The sequence below is a fragment of the Jaculus jaculus genome, chromosome 7 (genome assembly GCF_020740685.1).
Source record: "Jaculus jaculus isolate mJacJac1 chromosome 7, mJacJac1.mat.Y.cur, whole genome shotgun sequence".
Classification (NCBI taxonomy): domain Eukaryota; kingdom Metazoa; phylum Chordata; class Mammalia; order Rodentia; family Dipodidae; genus Jaculus; species Jaculus jaculus.
The window spans coordinates 110,462,365-110,477,101 of record NC_059108.1 but is presented as its reverse complement, the minus strand read 5'-3'; the positions used below and the strand labels follow the sequence as shown (position 1 = coordinate 110,477,101).

The window sequence follows — 14,737 nt, the reverse complement described above, 5'->3', positions numbered from 1 at the left end:
CGGTTCCTCGTGAGCTGATGCGGGCATGTGGCCGCGACTATGGTGCCATCCAGCAAGGAGCTTCTGACCTCCAGGGTGCAACATCGACAACCTAAGGAGCTCGCCTAGGCGCCCTGCACCGGGCAAGGCCTTTGGACTGCACGATGTCACATACGCAGCCAAGCCCAGGTTGCCCACCTCGCCCCGCGCCCGTGTCTCACACGGCACGGGGGTCTGGCGAGTCACCTGACCCAGAGCGATCAGCCCCAGGAGTCCACGGAGAGCGAGACCCTGGGCCTCCCCAAGCCATGCTGCTCTCAGAGGGCTCCCCAGCAACTGTGGGAGCCACTCTGGGCCAGAGCGGACTCCGCAGTGCCCAGGGGCTGGCCTGGAGACCTCGTCCGAGCGGCAGTGAGGAGGGTTGGGGTCATGGGGAGGCGTCATCAAGGAAGGCCATGGGCATGGAGGGAAAGGGGAAACGAACTAAGCCTGCTTACAGAAACTTTCCCTGCAAAGTTGGCAAGAGCATATTTCCCACAGCAGTTTTTCTCCCCTAATCTGTAGGTCTGAATGCAAACCCATCGGGACATTTACTAAAGATACAGATTCAGAGCTGGAGAGATGGCTAGTGGTAAAGACTTTTGCCTGCAAAGACAAAGGACCCTGGTTCAATTCCCCAGGACCCACATTAGTCAGATGCACAAGGGGGCGCACGCGTCTGCGCGCCCATTCTCTCTCTCTCCCTCTTTCTCTGTTAAATAAATAAATAAATAGACAGACACAGATTCAGGCTGGGGAGTAGGATTAGTGGATAAGGAGCCTACAGCTCCAACCTAAGTAATCCAGACTCCATGTAAAAGCCAGCAGCTACAAGGCGTGATGGTGCACGCCTTTAATCCCAGCACTCGGGACGCAGAGGTAGGAGGATCGCCATGAGTTCAAGGCCACCCTGAGATTTCGTAGTGAATTCCAGGTCAGCCTGGGCTAGAGCAAGAACCTACCTCAAAAAAAAAAAAATAGCCAGTAAATATGGTGAGCTTCTATAAGCCCAGCAGGCTAAAGTTTTCTCTGTAGCATGCAGACCAGCTAGCCTGGGGGATGCACAAATGAACAAGGGACCCTGCCTCAAATAAGGTGGAAGGAAAGGCCTGAGACCAGAAAGTTGTCCTTTGACCTCCACATGTGCACCTGCACTCACACGAACATGCACACACATATACATACAACCTCCCCCCAAAAAAAGTCACAGACCATTCTTAAGATCTACTGAACAGCCAACAGGGACGCTGGAGCCAGGCATGGCTGCTTAAAATCCATGTCAGTTGACAACTCCTATCCCAGATGGTTCAAAACACAAGTCAGGGGCTGGAGAGATGGCTTAGCACTTGCCTGCAAAGCCTAAGGACCCAAGTTCAATTCACCAGTACCCACGTAAGCCAAAGGCACCTGGTGGTTCATGCATCTAGAGCTCTTTTGCAGTGGCTAGATGCCCTGGCCCACCAATTCTCTGTCTCTCATAAATAAATAAAATATGTTAAAAAAAAAAAAAAGCCAAACATTTACTCACTCAACAACCATTGGACTCTCCTAGGCCCAGTCCTAAAGTGAACCACCCTCATTACCATAACAATAAGAAGGAGAATCCTGAAGGGATGTTTTCCTGGCATATCCTGTTCCTGGTCACCAGGGTAAGAAAAGCTACTTGAATAATCATGGCATAATTGAGAGAAGGAAGAGGTGGGACCCCCACAGGCCCAGATTTGAGCACTGAACAGGTCTACGTATTGGGGGAGGCGGCTGTATTCGAAGCTTCATTGTAGGATTCCCCTGCTGCAAAGAATCCTGTCCCTTTCTGCTCTATTATAGCGTGAAAACAAAGAAATATCTAGGAAACACGACTGGGAAAATAAGACTGCTTTAAGTAGTCATCTGCAGAAATCAATAAAAGCAGAAGAAATTCCAAGCCCGCCCTTGTCTTCTAAATGGCTTCCCAGTTTTCTTTGGGTTTCTTCCTCAGAAGTGACAGAGTGAGTGAAGGAGAGGGCAGCCTCCGGGTAAAGGGTTCTGGCGTCAGCCCCGGGTAGCACGCTCCGGCAAAGGACAAGCATTTGGCAGGCACAAATGAGCCCCTGGAGGTGCTCTTCACAATTAGGAGCAACTCTGAGAAATCTACTAGACGTTGCAAAATATCCAACCCAAGACATATGCATTTAGATATAGCTATAATTAATTCTCCCACTCACATAAAATAGCAAAGGAGTTAACAATATGGCCAACTCTTACAAAGTCCTTCTTAAAAATATTTTTATTAAAGCCGGGTGTGGTGGCGCACGCCTTTATTCCCAGCACTGGGGAGGCAGAGGTAGGAGGATAGCCATGAGTTGGAGGCCACCCTGAGACTCCATAGTGAATTCTAGGTCAGCCTGGGCTACAGCGAGACCCTACTACAAAAAAAACAAAATTAAATTTTTTTAATGTATTTTATTTGCAAGCAGGGAGAGAGAGAAGAGAAACTGACAGAATGGATATGCCAGGGCCTCTAGCCACTGCAAACGAATTTCAGATATATGCTCCACTTGGTGCATCTTGTTTTATGTAGGTACTGGGGAATCGAACTCGGGCCATTAAATGCTACTGGAAAGCATCTTAACATTACACTTAGCAATCTCTCTGGCCCCTCAAAAACTCTTTTTGTTTGTTGATTTGTTTTTTTTTTAATATTTTATTTATTTATTTATTTATTTATTTATTTGAGAGCGACAGACACAGAGAGAAAGACAGATAGAGGGAGAGAGAGAGAATGGGCGTGCCAGGGCTTCCAGCCTCTGCAAACGAACTCCAGATGCGTACGCCCCCTTGTGCATCTGGCTAACGTGGGACCTGGGGAACCGAGCCTCGAACCGGGGTTCTTAGGCTTCACAGGCAAGCGCTTAACCGCTAAGCCATCTCTCCAGCCCTGTTGATTTGTTTTTGAGGTAGGGTCTCACTCTAGCCCAGGCTGACCTGGAATTTACTATGTAGTGTCAGACTGCCCGAGGGCAGCGCTTCAATTTGGGTGTCAGGCCGCACAAGGTGGTTATTGATTGGCACACAGAGCCCCACGTAGTGCTCAGAAGCCAGCCAGCAAGTGCTGTTTACCTGTGACAAAGATCACCTAAGGAACGTTCCAAGCGCCCTTGAGAGCTCTTCAGATTCCCCTGCCACAATCCTCCTTCCTGGGAAGGTATTTGTGTTTATTTTTCATTCAAGGAAAGAAATTGATTAAAAGTGTGGGCTGTGAGCTCCTTGCCTTCCACCCAAGAGAGGTCACTAAGTATGCTCTTGATTCAGAATGACTTTTGTGTTTTGTTCTGTTTTTAATTCAAAGGAAAGAAGTGAAACACAGAGAAAATTGGGGCTTCCCTTAGAGCCCAAACCTGGGGTGGAGGCCTGCAGAGCAGGTGAGCTACCACTGAGTGTGGAGGAGTGCCAGGAAGGCATCCCAGACAGCCATCCGGGCACAGGCAGAGGCTGGCCTGCTGTGGCTTTCCTGTTTCCAGCCTGGCTTGGTCCTGAGGCTGGCTTTTCCATCTTCCCCACCCGGGAGCCTCCATGTGGATCCCAGTGGCCAAAGACAGGACTGATGTGCTGCAAGACCCACAGCCAAGCATTCCCAGGAAACCCGAGCTGAAGATGCCCGGGCTCTGCAAATGGCTAGGCTGTGATAGAATAGCAGTCATGGAGCACCAACTCCGTGCAAGGGACGCATGACTCCAAGACTCCCTTCTGACGGAGCTTGGAGTTGGGAAAAGAGAAGCTGGGGTGTCTGAGGGCAAGCGAATAAATTCGCATTGTCACTAGGTTGGGGGCAGGGACTGGGGCAGAGTGGTACCACAGTTCCAGAGTTGGTGATTATTTTGGAAGCTTTTGACAGCAGCATTAAGTTTCCAGGCTCCTCTCCTAGAATAGAGTAGCTAAGAGCCCCTCACAGCTTTGGAGTCCAAGTTCTGCATTGATGATTCTGATTAGAAACAGATGGCTCAAGTTGACAAAACACTAACATCTCAGGGCTCCCTCCCTCCCTCCCTTCCTCCAGATCATCAGTGCTGTGGAGTTTAGAGAGAAGAGGCAGAGGTCTACTCACCATGTTACACATCTCCTATGCTGTTTTATGGATTTTTCCAACTTGTTTTCCTCCATGATCCAGTGTGGATATTTCTAGTCACCTATTCTATAGGTCAGGAATCTCTTTATTTGAATCTTTTTAAAAATATATTTATTTGAGAGCAACAAACAGAGAGAGAGAGAGAGAGAGAGAGAGAAAATGGGCGCACCAGAGCCTCCAGCCACTGCAAACGAACTCCAGACACATGTACCCCCTTGTGCATCTGGCTAACGTGAGTCCTGAGGAATCGAGCCTCGAACCAGGGTCCTTGGGTTTCACAGGCAAATACTTAACTTCTAAGCCATCTCTCCAGCCCTTGAATCTTTTTATCTCTATTAAATCTGACTGTGCGATTCTTAATTTCATGTAGTTATTTATTTTAATTGCAGAATTTCTATTGGATTTTAATATAAATTCTTATACTTGGTGAAAATTTCTACTTTCTTAAATAATTAATCACTGTCATTTTAAACTTAAACTTTAGTCATTCTTATAAGTGGAGCATCGCTTGAATCTTTTTTCTGGCCTATTTTTTTTAGGTACATGTGATAACTGGTTATTGGATCTGAATTCTGTGTATGAAGAGTTACAGAGGACTTGAACGCTATTCCTCCCCACCAAGCGCCACAGAAACACATCACCTAAACCAAATCAGGATGTCATCATCCGCACCCGCGTTTCTGGCTTACCTCCCACTCCTGGGGCTCAGCTCTCCCAATTGAGAATCTAGGACATTTCCCAAGGTTCCTCCTTCGTGATGTGCTCTGAACTCAAACGTTTGTCTCCTCAGTACTCCCTATGAGTTCTTTCCATTTAATCAGCTTCTATCACTACTTTTTGCATCTTACCCTACAGTCATTTTCTTGAATAAAAGGCCAGTGCCATAGCTGATTCACTCCCGTCTAGGATTTTGGACCTTGATTCACTCCTGGCTGTCTACAATCTTGAACCTTAACTTCCTGTTGCCCGGCAGATCCAAACTCTAATTTCTGTCTCTCTGTGTTCACTGGATTGCTTCAGAAACATAAGTCCAGAAAGTCAACTCTCCAGTCAAATTCTTGGCATACCATCCCATATCTAAACTCACAGAATGTTCCAAGGAGAAAGCAGCACTTTAAAAAGAAAAATGGGCTTACTAAAATGAGCCCTCCTGATCAGCACTACCCCTTCAAGTCTTAGCAGGCTTGGCATCTGTCAGATGCTTTCAAACAAACATTACTTTTGTATTTTATCCAGGCTTTCTAGGTGGTCCTGGCAGGGGCAATTGTCTGCTGGAAGTGGAAGGCGTATCATAGCTGGAAACCCATTACGTGTGCATACAATAAGCTATTCTTTAAACCAAAACATTTTTCAATAAAGATATAGTGTGTTCTCTCCAGTAAAATTATTTCTTAGGGAGGGGCTGGGGAGATGGCTTAGCTGTTAAAGATGCTTGCTTGCAAAGCACAATGGCCTGGGTTTGATTCCCTGATACCTGTGTAAAGCCCAATGCCCAAACTGGTACATGCATCTGGAGTTCATTTGCTGTGTCAAGAAATCCTGGTGCGACCATTCTTCTCTCTTATCTCTCTTTCTTGCAAATAAGTAAATATAGTTTTTAAATTTTTTTTAGGGTGGAGAGATGGCTTAACAGTTAAGGTACTTGCCTGCAAAGCCAAAGGACCCAGGTCCAATGCCCCAGTACCCACATGAGCTAGATGCACAAGGTGGCACATGCATCTGGAGTTTGTTTTCAGTGTCTCTCTGTCTCTCAATAAATAAATAAATAATAAACCTTTTAGGGGCTGTAAAAATGGCTTAGTGGTGAAGGCACTTGCCAGCAAAGCTAAAGGAAAAGGTTTGATTCCCCAGTACCCACATAAAGCCAAATGCACAAGGTGGCCCATGTATCTGGAGTTCATTTGCAGTGGCTAGAGGCCCTGGCACACCCATTCTCTACCTACCTGCCTCTCTCTCTCTCTTTCCCTCTCAAATAAATAAATATTTTTAAACATAAAAAAATTTTAATTAAAAAATTTTAATTATTTCTTAGGAGGCTGGAAAGATAGTTTAGCAGTTCAAGTGCTTACTGGAAAAGCCTAAGGTCCCAAGTTACATTCCCCAGGACCCATGTAAAGCCAGATGCACAAAGAAGCACATGCATCTAGAGTTCATTTGTAGTGGCTGGAGGCCCTGGTGTGCCTATTCTATGTTGGGTGTGGTGACGCACGCCTTTAATCACAGCACTCAGGAGGCAGAGGTAGGAGGATCACTGTGAGTTTGAGGCCACCCTGAGACTACATGGTGAATTCCAGCTCAGCCTGGGCTAGAGAGAGACCCTACCTCAAAAAAACCCAAGAACTAATGTTTTTTTCCTTAGGGAACATGAGCCAAGGGTATAGAATAACTATTTTTCATGTAGAACATAGAAAAATCCTCAAGTAAATAGACATGGCCTCTGGAAGAAGGAGACAGAGTGACAGTCCCTGGAGGCTGCAGCCCACAGCAGTGATGCCAACAGTACCACTGCCCTCACTAGCCAAGCACGTTTTTTATTTATTTAATAAAAAGAGAGAGAGAGCATCAGGGCCTCTAGCTGCTGCAAACAAACTCCAGATGCATGCATCACCACGTGCATCTGGCTTACGTGAGTTCTTAGGAATTGAACCCACTTTCGGTACCTTAACTGCTAAACCATCTCTCTAGCTTCCAGGGACATTTTTGAGCCCTTGGTGTTGCCCTGAAATAAGTGGCCTAGCCTAGAAACCAGGGCAACCCCTCACAAACTACAGCTTGGCAAAAAGAAATCTGACTGATCGGCAATGATCAGGCTTGACCTGTCTGATTCTGGTCCTGAAACACAAGAGAAGGCCACCATTTGCCTGACAATTAACATCAATAATGGCAAGGAAGTGGCGGCAGAGCTAGAATCTCAGCTGCTCTGCGAGCGCAACCGCTCTACGAGTCTTCAGTGTGGGCTTGGGATCCCCTATATGTTGTAGGAAGGACAAGAGAAAATTATGATGTACCAGTCTTGGATCTTCCAGGACCTAGCCTTGAGGACCTCTTCAATTTCTGTCCAAGGAGATTCACAATGAAAATGGTACTTACATTAGCTGACCAGATGATCTGCAGAATTGGATATGTGCATAGGAAAAATTGTATACACATTGACATTAAGCCAGATAACTTCCTAATGCATATTGGGCCATTCCTTTCGGTTATCACTTTGATTTTAGTTTGGTCAAAAAGCATAGAGAAGGCCAGGCATGGTGGTGCAAGCCTTTAATCCCAGCACTCAGGAGGCAGAGGTAGGAGGATCACTGTGAGTTCAAGGCCACCCTGAGAATACATAGTGAATTCCAGGTCAGCCTGAGCTAGAGTGAGATCCTACCTCAAAAAACCAAAAGAAAAAAGAAAGAAAGAAAGAAAGAAAGAAAGAAAGAAAGAAAGAAAGAAAGAAAGAAAGAAAGAAGGAAAGAAGGAAAGAAAGAAAGAAAGCATAGAGATGGGCTGGAGAGATGGCTTAGTAGCTAAGGCATTTGCCCATGAAGCCAAAGGACCCAGGCTCAATTCCTCAGGACCCACATAAGCCAGATACACAAGGAGCACATGCATAAGGAGCACATGCATTTGGAGTTCGTTTGCAGTGGCTACAGGCCCTGGTGTGCCCATTCTCTGTGTGTCTGTCTCTCTTCTCTTTCTCTCTCTCTCTCTCTCTCCCCTTGCAAATAAATAAATAAAAATAATTTTTTTAAAAGCATAGAGACAACAAGGCAAAGCAACATATACCACACAGCAAAGATAAAACCTCAGTGGTTCTGCCCAGTGGGCTAGCTTCAGTGCACACCAGTTACTGAGCAGAGCGACAAGGTGACATGCGATCGGTCATTAGAATATATTTTTCATTGTTTTTTTTTTTTTTTTGTGGTACCGAGGATTGAACCCACATCTTAGGCTTGCAAGGCAAACACTCTACCACTGAGCTATATCCCCAGCATTCTAGGATACGTTCTGATGCTTGCTTACTTGGGTTTGGGGGAGGTGGAGACTTGTTTGCTAGGGGTTTTTTTTAATATTTTATTTATTTATTTATTTGAGAGAGAGATCCAGAAATAGGCAGGTAGACAGAGAGAATGGGCACACCAGGGCCTCCGGCCACTGCAAACAAATTCCAGACGCGTGGGTTCTGGGGAATCAAGCCTCGAACTGAGGTCCTTAGGCTTCACAGGCAAGCACTTAACCGCTAAACCATCTCTCCAGCCCTGTTTGCTAGTTTTTGAAAAACATTTATTCATTTGTGTGCTTGCTTGCTTGCAAGAAAGAGAGAGATTGGGCACACTAGGGCCACCAGCCACTCCAAAAAAAAATTCTGGCTTTATGTGGATACTAGGAAACTGAACCCCATGTTGTTAGGCTTTGCAGGCAAGTGTCTTAGCCATTGAGCAATCTCTCCAGCCCCTGTTTGCTAGTTTTGTGTCTTGTGTTTGGGATTTCTGAGATGGAGACATGCAATATATCCCCGGCTGGCCTGCCTGGCTATGTTTACCAGGCTGGCCTCAAATTCACAGTGATCCTCCTGCCTCCTATATCTAAGTGCAGATATTACAGGCGTGTACCACAATGCCTCATCTGTTTTCATGTGTTTTACTAGAAACAGCCTGTCATGACAAGAGCTAAAGGTGGCAAAACTAAAAGAGAGCAAAGTATTGCTGAAGACTCCACATACGTGGGCTGCAAGGCCACTGAGAAATCCTGCTGGACCTGAGCTGATAACCTCCTCCATGTAGACCAGCTGACAGAAAGCTGAAAGAAGCCATTCTGCATGCAGTTCAATGGGAGAAAGAGATACCACCAGTGAAGATACTCAACAGTGGACACTGCAAGCCTTATAATTGGCTAGCCAGGCCAAATGAGCCAATAGGTGCAATAGTGGCACATTTGTCATGGTGGAAACCAACTGCCCTCCAACTGGACTGGAGGCCCGCTCCATGGGAGGGAATACATCCCTGATACTGAAAACTTAAAACAGGGGTAGTCATGAGCCCTAGGGGTGTAACATCGGCTGATGTCTGGAAAAATGTGTATACTATGCTTATCAAACTGCCCAGTAAGCACTTCTCTTAATATTCATACCCTTATATTAACGCTACTCTCACTTTTAGTAGAGAATCTTCTCTTTTCAGATGGCAGTGATCTTGGGATGACTCAGAAGGTATCATAGTGCTGGAAAGAAGTGACTGGAGTACTAAGTAACATCTGGATCACACCTTCCAAGGCTCAGGGTCTAATGCAGAAGAGGTGGCGGAAAGAATGTAAGAGCCAAAGGAAGGGTAGGACTTCTTATAACATGTTCCTCCAGACACAAAATGGCCTGGATATCCATGACCTCATAGTGCCTAACAGTACCTACACAAGACCATCATAAGAGGAGGAAAAGACATGACATCAAAATAAAAGAGAGACTAATTGAGATGGTGAGGGGATATGATGGAGAATGGAATTTCAAAGGGAAAGTGGAAGGAGGGAGGGTATTACCATGGGATATTTTTTATAATCATGGAATGTTAATAAAAATTGAGAAAAAAAATAAAAGAGAGCAAAGAAAAGAAACAAAAAACGTGAAAAGACTACTGGAGAGAAGACGACCTCTCCTCCTGAAGTTTTGCATGGGGGTTTCCTGAAGCATTGTCCAGGTACTTAGACTATGGTTGTGGGCTGTGCTTTGAGGCAGCTCAAGGTTACATGTACAGAAAGCAGCTATTCATGAGCTGGAACCACCAACGTGACTACACACTGACTGCACAATGCCAAAGCAGAAAGCCATGGAACAGGCAGCGTCTTCCAGTGGGCACTGGCACAGGGAGCAAGCTGGCAAAAGCAAGAGTAACCCAGATGTTTCTAAGAGTTTCTAGGGACCATAAGAAGAGAGGAGGAGTGGCCCAGCGTTCATTTCTCCCCAGCCTTAGGAAATCTAGTTCCTCTTCCTGTGTCCACTAGCCAGTGGCTGAGGACAACCATTTACTTGGTGGAAGAAACTTATTTCAGAATGTGCGAGCTAGAGGATGGGGCGGAGTGCTATGAGACACTGTTTTCTTGACATGAAGCAGCCACCACGTTCATGGCCTCCCAGCGGCTTTTGCTACCTGCACAATCTTGTGTCCATTAACATGTCATCATGGATGATGGAAGGGAAAAAAAATCATCAGACTAGAAGAACTCATTGAAAAGGAAGACTATGTCATATAGAAGAGGCATGGGGGAGAGGACAAAAGAAAATAACGAGAGGGGATTATGATCAAAACGCATCATGTACGTGTAAGACAACTCAAGTACAAGTGAGAACAAGGCCAGGCATGGTGGCACACACCTTTAATCCCAGCACTCGGGAGGCAGAAGTAGGAGAGTCGCTGTGAGTTCAAGGCCAGCCTGAGACTACACAGTGAGTTCCAGGTCAGCCTGGGCTAGAGTGAGATGCTACCTCAAAAAACCAAACAAAAGAGAGAGAGAGAGAGAGAGAACTTACTTTCAGTACAAACGACCATGGTGGTGCTGTGTCCTGAGGCGTCACCGCCGTGACTTGTAAAGATTAGCTGAGACAGTGACACATGTGGCAGGGTCGGGTTTCTACTGCATTTTTCTTCAAGGAGAAAAGTTTAGTAAATGGTGGACTCCAACTGATGGAGAAATACCATGTTATGCCAACTTTTGTTGTTGTTAACAATTTTTTTAAAGGGTTTTTTTTTTGTTTTCTTTTATTTGAGAGTGACAGAGAGAGAAAGAGGCAGATAGAGAGAGAGAGAGAATGGGCGCGCCAGGGCCTCCAGCCTCTGCAAACGAACTCCAGACGCGTGCGCCCCCTTGTGCATCTGGCTAACGTGGGACCTGGGGAACCGAGCCTCGAACCGGGGTCCTTAGGCTTCACAGGCAAGCGCTTAACCGCTAAGCCATCTCTCCAGCCCGGTTGTTAACAATTTTTATTTTGTATTACACTGCTTTGAAATCTCATTTCAGGAGAGTTGGCCTGAGTCGTCTTTGGCCACGGTGGTGATAGTTGCAAATGCTCACGACTTTGCATTCTTAAGGATTTTCCTCTGGGAGTTGCAAGTTGTTCCTGTAAAGTATTCTTTAAATGGTCGGTTTCTCTTTGTAACCCAGCCGATATGGTAGTTCCCCAAGACTCCAGTGCTTGAGCACATGAACGACGCTGCCTGCTTCGCTGTGCTAGAAGCCACAGCAACTAAAGTGAAGACTTGGGGCTGGAGAAATGGCTTAGTGGTTAAAGGACTTGCCTGCAAAGCCAGAAGACCAAGGTTCGATTCCCCAGGACCCATGTTAGCAAATGCACAAGGTAGTGCATGCATCTGGAGTTTGTTTGCAGTGGCTGGAGGCCCTAGCGCACCATTCTCTCTCTATCTGCCTCTCTCTGCTTTATTTCAAATAAATAAATAAAAACAAAATGGGGTTTTTTTAAAAGGAAAACATAGATTATTCTTATGACTACATTAACACTATAACATTCTTCTGTAGTGTGGGGTGTGTGTGTTACATGGTGTGGTGTGGTGTGAGATGTGATGTGTGTGTGTGTGTGTGTGTGTGTGTGAAGATGCGCTCACTATATGCACACAAGTACAGAGGTCAGAGAAGCCCAGGTGCCCTTCTCTCTGGCCCTCTGCATATTTCCTTGAGATGGAGTGTCTTCCTCAATGTGGAGCTGCCCACCACATTCTGTCAGTGAGCCCATTAGTTCTCCAGTCTCTACTTTCCACCCCATACCCTACCACAGGACTGGAGTTGCCGAGATTCCCAGCTTTTTACCAGAGTAATAGGGAATCAAATTTGGCCCTCTCAGGCCCTCCTTGGATTTGTTTTTTGTTTGTTTGTTTGTTTGTTTGGTTTGGTTTTTCAAGGTAAGGTCCCACTCTAGCCCAGGTTGATCTTGAATTCACTATGGCTGGCCTTGAACTCACAGTGATCCTCCTAACTCTGCCTCCTGAGTGCTTGGATTAAAGGCGTGCCCCATCATGCCTGGTAGGCCCTCATATTTTTATCGGCTGAAACATCTCCTTAGTCTGATAGATAGATAGATAGATAGATAGATAGATAGATAGATAGATAGATAGATTGATTGATTAGAGATAGTAGAGATAGAGATAGAGATAGAGATAGAGATAGAGATAGAGATAGAGATAGAGATAATCTTTGAATTCATGGCCATCCTACCTCTGCCTCCTGAATGCTGGGATTTAAATGCATGCACCACCACACCCAGCTAGCCTGATTTTTTCCTTAATATTTTTTGTTATTCTTATTTATTTATTTGAGAGCGACAGACAGAGAGAGAAAGAGGCAGATAGAGAGAGAGAATGGGCACACCAGGGTCTCCAGCCACTGCAAACAAACTCCAGACACGTGTGCCCCCTTGTGCATCTGGCTAACGTGGGTCCTGGGGAATCAAGCCTTGAACAGGGGTCCTTAGGCTTCACAGGCAAGTGCTTAACTGCTAAGCCATCTCTCCAACCCATTATTTTTTATTTTTTAAATTTATTTATCAAAAAGTGAGTAACATATTATTGAAAAATTAGGTAAAACATATTCACAATATAATATTAGATTAAAGCTAGTGATGTATTGTTCAGAAAACATTTTGATGAGCCTTTATTTGCTATTACATTTGCATTTTACCTAGTAATGAGAATCAGTTACAATTTAGAAAGTTGAAGACTTATACAAACAACAAATAAACTAATGATTAGTTAGTAAGAGTGATACTTACTTCAGTATTAAGGATAATATCAAATACCAATATTCCTTAAAATTTATATGTATAGAGCTGGAGAAATGGCTTAGTGGTTAAGGTGCTTGCCCGCAAAGCCTAAGGACCCATGTTCGATTCTCCAGGACCCATGTAAGCCAGATGCACAAGGCAGTGCATGTGTCTGGAGTTCATTTGCAGTGGCTAGAGGCCCTGGTGCACCCATTCTCTCCATATGCCACTTCCCCCATCTCTCTCTCTCTCTCAAATAAATAAATAAATAAATAAAATATGGTTTTAAAAATTATACATATATAATTTAATTTAAAAATATGGAACACTTCACAAATTTGCATGTCATCCTTGTGCAGGGGTCATGCTAATCTCTATATTGTTCCAATTTTAGTGTATGTGCTGCCAAAGTAAGCACTAGCCTGATATTTTTAAAAAGCATATTTATCACAGAAATTTGGTGAATATCTTACAACTGAACATGTGTGTATGTTGCTTAGATAAATATAATCACTCTAAACCTCCATATGATCTAGGATTTTGTTTTATTTTGAAACTAGAGCTTTTTGCTTATGAGTTCATTAAAAACTAAAACTGAAAAAACAAAAACAAAAAATGCCGGGCACCGTGGCACATGCCTTTAATCACTTGGAATAAGCACTTGGGAGGCAGAGGTAGGAGGATCATCATGAGTTCGAGACCACTCTGAGACTACACAGTGAATTCTGGGTCAGCCTATCCTAGAAGGAGACACTACCTCGAACTCCACCCCCACACAAAAAAAACTAAAGCTAAAACTTTGGGGGTGGGGTGCATTGCTCGCCATACAAGCATGAAGACCTGAGTCTTATTCCCAGATCCACTGCCCACATAAATGTGGGAGATGTTAGCGGGTGCTCATAATCCCAGGGCTTGGGAGGCAGAGACAGCAAGATCCTTGGGTCTCCCTGGTCAGCCAGTCTAGCCTAAGTGAGGAGCTCCAGGACAATGAGCAACCTTGTCACAAAGGAAGTGATGGCATTCCTGAGGATGACACACAAGGTTATCTTCAGGCCTCCAGGAGCATGTGAACATGTGTACACACGCACACACACACACACACACACACACACACACACACACGAAAAACTAAAGACTTTCTGGAGAGACAGAGAGAAGAGACAGGGATCCTCTGACAAGTATTTTTTGTTTCTTTTTTTCTTTTTTTTTTTTTTTTTTTGCTTTCAAGGCAGGGTCTTGCTCTAGCCCAGGCTGACCTGGAATTCACTATATAGTCTCAGGCTGGCCTTGAAGTCATAGCGATCCTCCTACATCTGTCACCTGAGTGCTGGGATTAAGGTCGTGTTTTTGTAAAATATTTTTGTCTCCAGAAGGGGGAAAAAAATCCCACTGGGCATATACAACGTGATGGGGCAGGTTGCAGGCACACTGTGCAAGAAATAAGCAATGATATCAGGAAACTACATCAGTACAACTCATACCTTTTTGATCAAAACTGCTAGTGCTCCAAAATTATTGAAAGCCACATCTTGCTTTCTCTGAAGAATTTCTATGGGATTGAATTTCTTGGATTTGTTTGTTTGTTTGTTTGTTTGTTTTTATTTTTTTCAGGCAGGATCTCACTCTAGCCCAGACTGACCTAGAATTCACTGTGTAGTCTCAGGATGGCCTCGAACTCATGGCGATCCTCCTACTTCTGCCTCCCAAGTGCTAGATTGTTCTTATTTTTAATTAGCAGCCTTGATTTTTTTTTAATAATTTTTATTTATTTATTTGAGAGTGACAGACACAGAGAGAAAGACAGATAGAGGGAGAGAGAGAGAATGGGCGCGCCAGGGCTTCCAGCCTCTGCAAATGAACTCCAGACA

General features: G+C 44.8%; 1 non-coding gene across 1 annotated transcript; it reads right to left on the bottom strand.

The window, feature by feature from the left end:
- Positions 1–13,183: 13,183 nt before the first annotated feature.
- LOC123462467 lies at positions 13,184–13,287 on the bottom strand. The gene has a single exon (XR_006638289.1). It is a non-coding gene; the product is annotated as a U6 spliceosomal RNA (small nuclear RNA).
- Between the last annotated feature and the right edge of the window lie 1,450 nt (positions 13,288–14,737).